The sequence below is a fragment of the Vulpes vulpes genome, chromosome 7 (assembly GCF_048418805.1).
Source record: "Vulpes vulpes isolate BD-2025 chromosome 7, VulVul3, whole genome shotgun sequence".
Lineage (NCBI taxonomy): Eukaryota > Metazoa > Chordata > Mammalia > Carnivora > Canidae > Vulpes > Vulpes vulpes.
Window position 1 is genome coordinate 76,626,862 of NC_132786.1, and position 9,905 is coordinate 76,636,766.

Below are 9,905 nucleotides of genomic sequence, written 5' to 3' on the forward strand. Positions count from 1 at the left end.
TGCATGAGGCCTGCTTCTCCCTCTGCCTGTGTCTCTTCCTCTCTGTGTGTGTGTGTCTCTCATGAATAAATAAAAATCTTTTAAAAAATAAATAAATAAAGTTGGTTTGAGAAATGAGTCTGGGCTCAGGAGATACATTTTGGAGTCACGGTCATTGAAATGGTGGCATCTAAAAGAATAAGACTGAATGAAATAATAGAGTAAGTGTAGCTTGAGTGAAGGGAACCATAGACAGAGCTCTGAAACCCTTCAACACAAGAAGAAAAGGAGCAACCAGTGATGTAGAAGGAAATGCAGTCTTTAAACTATATGAAGAGAATGACCATTTGCCACAATTTGCCTACCAGCTTGTGACTATTATTTCACTTTATTAATAGTGTCAACATGTTACTCTCAAAAGTATCTCATTTTACATGATAAAGTATAATAATTAGTTGGGGCATATGTCACATAGGTCAAATAACATGAGGAATGAAAATAGACAAGTTGTAATGAGAATCAGATAGGTTATTCTTGAACATCCTACTTTCAGTAGAATATGGAGCTATGGTCTGAATATTTGTGTCCTCCCCAAATTCATATGTTGAAATCCTAACCTCCAAGATGATAGCATTAGGAGGTGGGGCCTTTGGGATATGATAGGTCATGAGAGCAGAGCCCTTATGAATGGGACTAATGCCCTTATGAAAGAAGCCCCACAGAATTTTTTAGCAACTTCTACCGTGTGAGGATACAGCAAGAAGTTGGCAATCTGCAACCTGAAAGAGAGTCCTTGCCAGAATCTGATCATATTGGCACCATAATCTTGGACTTCTGGTCCACAGAAAGGTGAGAAATAAATTTCTGTTGTTAAAAAGCCACCTTGTCTGTGATATTTTATTATGGCAGCATGAGAAGACAAGGACATATGTGTACCAAATTCTGATTGGAGTTAAGAGAGATGGAGAGTAAGTCATTCATATCACTTCACACAATAAGGAAAATTACAAAAGCAGGATGAAGAAAAAAAATTGTGTGAAAGCATGGGAGAACTCATACGGTGGTAAAGAATTATTGGCGAAGGTCCAAGACACTATGAATTGTGAGTTTGACATTTAATGTCACTTTTCCCCCACGATGTAACTACTGGTGTCAGAAGAGGAGACTGAGTAGCTGAGCGATGCTTATGACTGCCTAATGTGTTAGAGGAACAAAAATTGGAACCAAGACCCCAAAAACTGGGAAAAAGGTCTGATAAAATTTGTCACCTGTGAGTTAAAAATACAGAGTATTATCCCTCACAGGAAGCTGTGATTTAATTCAATACCTGGTTTGAATTAAAACCAATTCAATTGGTTTGAGATGGTCCCTTGTTATTGGTACTTGCAACCATCTATAAGAGAAACTTATATATATATATATATTTTATATATATATTTTTATATAAATATACATTTTTATATATATTTTATATATTTTTTATATTTTTTATATATATATTTTATATATATTATATATATATTTATATATATATAAAACATCTATAAGAGAAACTATAAGAGAAATTATGCTTATTATTTTCCAATATAATATGTAAAACTTACTTAAATATATAACCAGGCTGACAGATCAACAAGGAAAAAAATAGAAGCCAGAAAGTTGAGAGAAAATAACTACCATCCTAGAATTCTATAAAGAATTCAAAGAAAAATCTCCTTCTGGAAATATGTCTAAATATATTTGCAGAAAAACACTAAAAGAATTGATCACAAGAACTTAACACTAAATGTAACATTGAAGAGTGTTTTCCAAGTAAACTCGGTTTAGATTTAGAGGAAGAAATAAAGAGCAATGAAAAATGTTAAATATGTGGACAAAGCTAAATGAATATTGTATGTGAGAAATAATTTTAATAATGCTTATGTGAATAAAAACACAGTACAATAACAAAAATTAATCAAGAAGTTGGTAAATCTTAAAGTGTTCTAAGATCTTTACTTTCTGTAAAGAAGGTGAAAATACCAAGTAATATTAAAATTTGATAAATCAAGGATTTGCACTTTTATCTCCAGAACAAATAATGAAAGCAAAGTTTAAAAATGTAAAAGTAGGGACACCTGGGTGACAGCAGTTGAGCGTCTGCCTTTAGCTCAGGGCATGATCCCGGGATACGAGATCAAGACCAACATCAGTCTCCACGCGGGGAGCCTGCTTCTCCCTCTGCCTATGTCTCTGCCTCTCTCTTCCTCTCTCTTTCTCTGTGTCTCTCATGAATAAATCTTTAAAAAAAAATTAAAATGTAAAACTAACAAAGTAACAAGCAGCAGAAGAATATAAATAATAAGTAATACAATTCAATCCAAAAGAAGCCAGAGAAGAAAAAACCCAGAAACATGGCAAGAATCTAGAAAGAATCCTGTATGGAGTTGGTTAACAGCTAGAGTAGGGCATGTGGTTTAGGGCCCCAAAGACAAATAAAACCAAAACATCTCTGGTAAGGCATCAAAAGTATTCTGTACAAGGACTGAAATCTAAGTATAAATAAGCTCAAGTTCTAATTAAATTGAAATATTCTATCTCAATCTTAACTTTATCCAGAAGCAGAGGTAAAGTTTCACTTAAATAAGAACACTTCATCCAGAACCTCAACTTATTACTGCATTTATTTACAAAATAGCAATATAAAAATACTTTTAAGAAGACAAAGGAAAACTCCTGGGTGTGCTGATGACTTTTAAGATACAACACCAAAGGAATGATTCATGGAATAAATAATTGTTAAGTTAGGCTTAATTAAAATTAAAAACTTCTCCTCTGCAAAAGACAATGTCAATAGAAGGAGAAAACAAGCCACAGACTGTGTGGGACTATTTGCAATAGATATCGCTGATAAAGGACTGTTATCCAAAATATACAAAGAGCTCTTAAAACTCAATAACAAGAAAACAAACAACTTTATTTAAGAATGGGCCAAAGGCCTTAACAGACATCTCACTAAGGAAGATACACAGACAACAAATAAACATATGAAAAGACATCCTATCTTATCAAGGAAATGCAAGTTAAAACAAGACACCACTATATGTCTATTATCATAGCCAAAATTCAGAACAATGACAACGTCAGATGCTGATAAGGATATGGACGAGGACTTTCATTCATTGCTGGTGGCAGTGCAAAATGGTATAGTCACTTTAGAAGACAGTTTGGCAGTTTCTTACAAAACTAAACATATTCTGGGAAGCCCAGGTGGCTCAGCAGTTTAGCGCCACCTTCAGCCCAGGGCATGATCCTGGAGATCCGGATTGAGTCCCACATCAGGCTCCCTACATGGAACCTGCTTCTCCCTCTGCCTGTGTCTCTGTCCCTCTCTCTCTCTCTCTCTGTGTCTCTCATGAATATATAAATAAAATCTTAAAAAAAACAATTAAACATATTCTTACCATATATTCCAGCCGTTAAACTCTTTACCCAAAGGGGTTAAAAATTCATGCCCACACAAAAATCTGCACGCGAATTATTACCAAATTATTACCAAAACTTAGAAGCAATCAAAATGTCCTTTAGTAGGTGAATGGATAAATAAATCGTAGTACATCCAGACAATGGAATATTATTCAGCACTGAAAAGAATTGAGCTATCAAGCCCTGGAAAGACATGGAGGAAGCATAAAGACCTATTACTAAGTGAACAAAGCCAGCTTGAAAAGACTACACACTGTAGCCTAGGAAATGCAAAACTATGGAGACTCAAAAGTTCTGTGGCTGCCAAGGATGCCATAACAAGGTACCACAGATTGAGTGGTTTAAAAAAAATGTATTTCTCACAGTTCTGAAGGAGACTGAATGTTCAAGATCAAGGTATCAACAAAGTTGGTGTCTTCTGAAGTGTGTTTTCTTGGCTTGGAGATGGTTGTCTTCTCCTGTGGCCTCACATGTTCTACCTTCTGTACTCATCTGTGTTCAGATTTTCTTTTCTTGTAATACCAGTCATATGGATTAGGGTCCACCCTAATGACCTCGTCTTAACTTCATTACCTCTTTAAAGACTATCTTTAAATAGTCACATTCTGTGGTACCGGGAGTTAGGACTTCAACATAAATTTGGGATTGGAGATTGGATACATTTTAGCCTATAACAAAAAACTAAATGCTGTTTGCAAGAAATGCACCTTTATTATAAATATATAGAAATATATATTCTAGATATAGAAAGTGATATGTCATGTCAATGTAACAAAAAAACAAAACAAATAGAAACTGCTGGCTTAGCCATAGTAATATCAGATGGAGTAGAGTTCAAAACAAGAGCATTATTACAAACAAATAATTTCATAATAATGAAGACATCTGTCCACTAAAAATTTATAACATAGCTCCATTTACATTAAAATTTGAAAGTATTAAGAGGGAAAATAGAAAGGAAAATAACATACTTTTCTCAGTAATTTATAGAACAGGCTGGCAAGAAAAGTCAATAAGAATATAGATTTGTGCCATAATTTAAATTTTTACCTCATTGGCTCTGTTGAATTTTATACTCAAAAACTGCACACTACAAAATCCTATCAAGAAACCATAGAGTAAAAATAACCACTTGCTAAGAATATAACAAATATCAATAAATTCCCAAGAATGAAATCAGAAAAGTACATTCTCAGATTATAGTTGAATTAAGCTCAAAATCAATACAACATAGCTAGAAAGCAGCCAATAATTTAGAATTTAAAAGGTACCTTTAAATATTCACAAATGAGGAAACAGATTACAAATGGAAATGGGGAAACTTAAAAATTGAACCAAAACCCTTAGATGCAGCTAAATCTGTGCTCAGGGGAGATTTATAGCTTTAAGCATATTTGTTAGTAAAAAAGAAAGGCTATTTGTTCTAAGTATCACAATAAATTGAAAATATGGCAGCAAATTAAAATCAAAGAAAATGGAAGAAAATAAGAACTAAAAAAGACTTAATAACAAACACAAGAGAAAGAATCAGATTAAAATTTTGATTCTTTGAGGACTCAAAACTGATATATTCCTAGTAAAACTAATCAAGAAAACAGAGAATCAAATAACTAAATACAGGTGTTTCAATCTTTAAAAGTCACAATATATTACTGACAACTTCACTTTAATGAATTTTAAATATTAAAAAAATAGGAGCACTGTGAGGTTCAGTTGGTGAAGTGTCTGCCTTTAGCTCAGGACATGATCCTGGGGTGCCAAGATGGAGCCCCATGTCTAGCCTCCCCACTCACCACGGAGTCTGCCTCTCCCTCAGATGCTCCTCCCTCTCATGCTCTCTCTCTCTCTCTCAAATAAATAAATAAAATCTTTAAAAAAAAAAAAAGTATTAAAGAGAATAGATAAAGTCCTCAGTTGGCCAAAAGAGATGGTCTCTTTCTTTTTTTAAGTTTATTTATTTATTTATTTATTTATTTATTTATTTATTTATTTAAGAGAGAGAGTAGGAGCAGAGGGAGGGACAAAGGCGGAGGGAGAGAGAATCTCAAGCAGACTCTATCCTGAGTGCAGAACCTGAAGTGGGGTTAGACCTACAACCCTGAGGTCAGGACCTGGGTTGAACCCTAGAGTCAAGTGCTCTGCCAACTGCACCACATGGGTGCCCCTAAAAGAGATGGTTTCTAATACATTAGTGATGGTGATGGCTTTAGACTTTATCAATTGTAATAGGTGAAAAAATAGAATATGTGACTATAGATTTGTTGTAGTTTTTGTCCTGTTCTGATTTATTCTCCTAGACTTGTTACACATCCAATGATTGCTATGTCCTCTTTGCCTACATTAGGACCTCATTTCTTTATGTGTTCTTGTTCCTGAATTTCTGATTTTGCTTTAATAAGAAATAAAAAATAATAAAAATTTGTTCACATGCAGCAAGTGTTGGACTAGAAGCTGGAGGAACTATTACAAACAAGACATAATTTATGCACTAAGGTGCTCAAATTCCAGCTGGAGTAAAAGTGGATGAAGAAAGAGAGGCATATATAATATGTTGCTAGAGAGTGTGGGAGAGAGCTCCAGGAAGTCAGGGAAGGATTTAGGAGGCAACACTTAGGACATGAGTCCTAAGGGACAAAAGAGAAGAGTAAAAGAGTACATAAAGGACAGGCTAGCCAGTCCAACAAAATGTGTTCCAAGGCTCACGGGTGAAAGCAAATCTGAAGGTCTGGAGACACATGTGGTTGCAGGCAGTTTACTTTAAACGCGTATTTTACAACAGCTTTCCTCCTGTTTAATATGCTTATTAAATATTGAATTTTGATTTATTGTGGAGCTGTAAATGAAGACTCCAGTCTTTAGAGCTAGTCTGCTTCCTTCAGCCTGTGTTCTCTTTAACATCTGTGATTTTTTTCTTATGGCATATGGTGAAGGATACAGATTTGCATCCTTCTTTTCTGCAAAAGAAAAAGTCATTTTCTTTTTTAAGTCTAAACTGTAAAATCTTACATAACGGCATCTCCTTTTTAAGTACAGTAAAAATGCTGTTTCTTTTTCTTTGATGCCTCCACTTCAAAGCTACACAAGTTTAACTACTGAAAGGTGACTATCACTTGGGGTACCCAAGAAGAATTCAGGTCTCTTATCCTCCTCCCTAGACAAACATCTTTATTAATGCACAGTTTATACATTCATTGATTCAAACAGCTATCGACTCTCTTTTATGGGACAAACAGGAGACCACAAATATGAATCAGCTCTTTACATCGAGGATCTGCATCCCATGGATTTGAAGTCCTTGCACTATCTTCTCTACCTCCAGGAGTGAGTAGTACTTAGAAAGAGAGAGTACCCAGGCAGTTTAGCTAATGCACAAAGTCAATGTAGTTTTAGAGTATTTGCAATGTACAAAAAAACCTGTCAAATTTTATAATAAAGAAGCAAATAATAAATAATTATTTATAATAAAGAAGCAAAACCCATCATTTTGATGATTTTTACTGCCTCATTAAAAAGACTGGAGTCCGAAAATGGAATTCTGTCATTGATCTAATTAAAAATGGATGTTTTTACATATGTTGACAAGTGGGCAACATTTATGTCCTTCCTTTCCCACAACTTAATTGATCTTTCAAATTTTGCTATATTGACCTCGGGTTGCTAGTCAGATAAATTACTCTGAAACTTACATTGCCCTGCCAAATATGAGACCTTCCAGGTGACCTATTGACCTAGTAGAGATTGACAGTACTCTAGGTCCTATGTAAAAGAGCATGAATGAAAGGAAAATCTGCCTGGTTTTCTCTTTGCACCTTTCCTGAGAACACAGGGCCTGCTAGACTTTTCATTATGGGGAACCTATTTGTCAATGCTTGTCATCCTGTGACAGAGTAATTCAGTCTGTAATCAAATAAGGCTGGAAGTCATTTTTATTTATGTATAAAATGGTAAAATATGGCTGCCTTAGAGATAAGAGAATGAGACATCACAAACTTTGGCTGGTAGTTTTTAAGAAACCTATTCTTGCATATACACAATCTTTTATCTTACTCTTACCTTCAGATAATTTTTAGTGTCTTGACTACCAGAAGATAAGTCTTCTGTCTTCTTTCTAAGTAAGCTGACTCTCTCTTCACATCAGCTGTGTTTGGTGACTTCTTACTTCCCACTATAAATGCCTCTAGGGAAACATATGCACAGCCATAACTGAACCCATGACATGTAAAAGAAAAAAACTGCATGATTTCTCAGAACTGTCCTTTGTTTTTCCATCAGTTTTATCAGTGACCTTTAGCTAAACTCCCAAAAAGACATGAAGTCTCAACTTGATAGTTAAAAAACACCAATATACTTATTATTAAACTTCCTTTTCATAGCAGCAGTAGCACATTGACTACTTGAAAGAAAAAAATATGTTTTGGCCAAAAATCATGTCATCAAAACAAACAAATCAAGTTAAAAGTCAATTAAATGAGCCTAAGAACAATTTTTCCTTTTAGAAAGATCAGTCTATTTCATTTCCTGCCTAAGAATGCAAAAAGTAAACATTTAACAATATTTACCAAGAAATAAAAATAGGAAAATGTTCCAGGCAAGCCCAAAGATTTTCCCATAGAAACGATTCTGTAACATTTTCGAACACTGACATTTCTTTCCCAACATAAGTAATAAGCTTTTGAATATAATTCAATAAGATTCCTCTTATTCCATCACTAAGGATGCACATGATCAGAAAATTTGGCTCTGGCTAAGCACTCCTTGTTTCTGCTTCCTTGGAGAAGGAGATGTCCGTCCTTGGATTGCAGGTACAAGCATGAAAGGAAATTAGAAGGGGGGGAAAAAAAAGTCATCTACAGAGTCCTGCTTAGGCAATATGCTAGTGAGCTCTGGCATATTCTAGAACCCAATAACTTTCTATTATACACAGCATGCGTTCAAGTCAAACACCAGTCAGAAATTTCAGAAACTCAGAGATACCTGCAAAAAAAAGAAACTCTGCAAGGAAATATGAGGTCTACAGGAGTGCAATCAGCTTGATTTGAGAATGATTGGCAAATCTTTCACAAGTTTCCTCTTATCGTGGCTGCATGATAAAAATGTAAGCGATTAATATGCTAAATAGGAAAACCTGGGCTGTCCGTTGCCTGCATTTGTCTGCCAGAACCTTGAAATTAGGTCATGGCCGCCAGGGAAAACTCCTTCTCCGATGGCAGGCTGTGTGAACACATTAACAAACCCAGACAGGAGGAAACACCTACTGAAATACACTAACTGATGGCAATGAGATACACTATTAAAATGGCATCAACTTCTGATTTCAAGATTTTTCAATATGGAAACAAGGAACATAGCTCTGAATGTCCCATCTTGCTTTCTGTCTTGTCCCTTGAAAGAAAGAACAACCTTTCCAGGTTTTCTAGCTGTTTCATCAAATAACTTGATTTCAGCTTTCTAAGAATAGAATTTATTTTAATGACCATCACTTCTAGTTTTAAGTACACTAAACTTTTGGTTTCCATCTTTATGCAAGGATGACATTCCTGAAAGACAAACACATTCTTACATACATAGATTTATTTTTTGTAAAAAAAAATTAGTGGTACTGTCATGAGTGTATATAAGGGATCATTTACAATGGCTGTGTTTTACTGTCTTCAGAATAAGGGGTTCTATTTTTAAGTACTAAAACTGAAATACTATTAAAATGTTTTTGCTAAAATGTTGCAGATATTGTTGATTTAATAGAGCCTTTAATCCTAAATTCATAATAATGGGAAATTGGAAGCTGATAAATACCTCCATTTTTAAAGGGGGGGGCAGGGTAGGGATGCCTGGGTAGTGCAGTTGGTTGGGCATAGGATCTGCTAGGCTCATCATCTCAAGGCCCTGGAATCAAGCCCCACCCAGGTTGGACTCTGGGCTTAGCGGGGAGTCTGCTTGAGGATTCTCTCTCTTATCTCTCTCTCTCTCTCTCTCTCTTTCTCTGACCTTCCCCCAATACACTCATGCTCTCTCTCAAATAAATAATAAATAATAAATAAATAAATAAATAAATAAATAAATAAATTTTTAAATAGGGGGAATATCAGTGTCTAGTATTGGAAAGATCATCAGTAAAAAGTTCAGGAACAAGAATGTAAGCCCTGTTTTTATTTTTCATTTACTTATTCAACTTAGGCCTCAGTTTACTTATCTATAAAATGATAACTTGGAAATATGCATTTCTAAACCTATTTCTTCCTGTAAAACAGCATGATTACTTATTTTACTTGAATTATAAACACTTATGAAAAAAGTCTGAAACACTTCTAATATTTGGATGCACTTTTAATTCATAAACAGTTACATAATAATCATTTATATTATGTACAAGAAGGGATAGCAACAATAGGCATGACAGTTAAAAATGACCTTGCAAAATATAGAAAGTGGTCAGATCAAATTGGACTTAAGATTTCAAACTC

At 34.7% G+C, this 9,905-nt stretch overlaps 1 long non-coding RNA gene across 2 annotated transcripts in view; it reads left to right on the forward strand.

The window, feature by feature from the left end:
* Nucleotides 1-9,905, forward strand: part of LOC140599693 (uncharacterized) — a 279,725-nt gene that overhangs the window by 165,012 nt on the left and 104,808 nt on the right. The gene's annotated exons all lie outside the window — the stretch shown is intronic.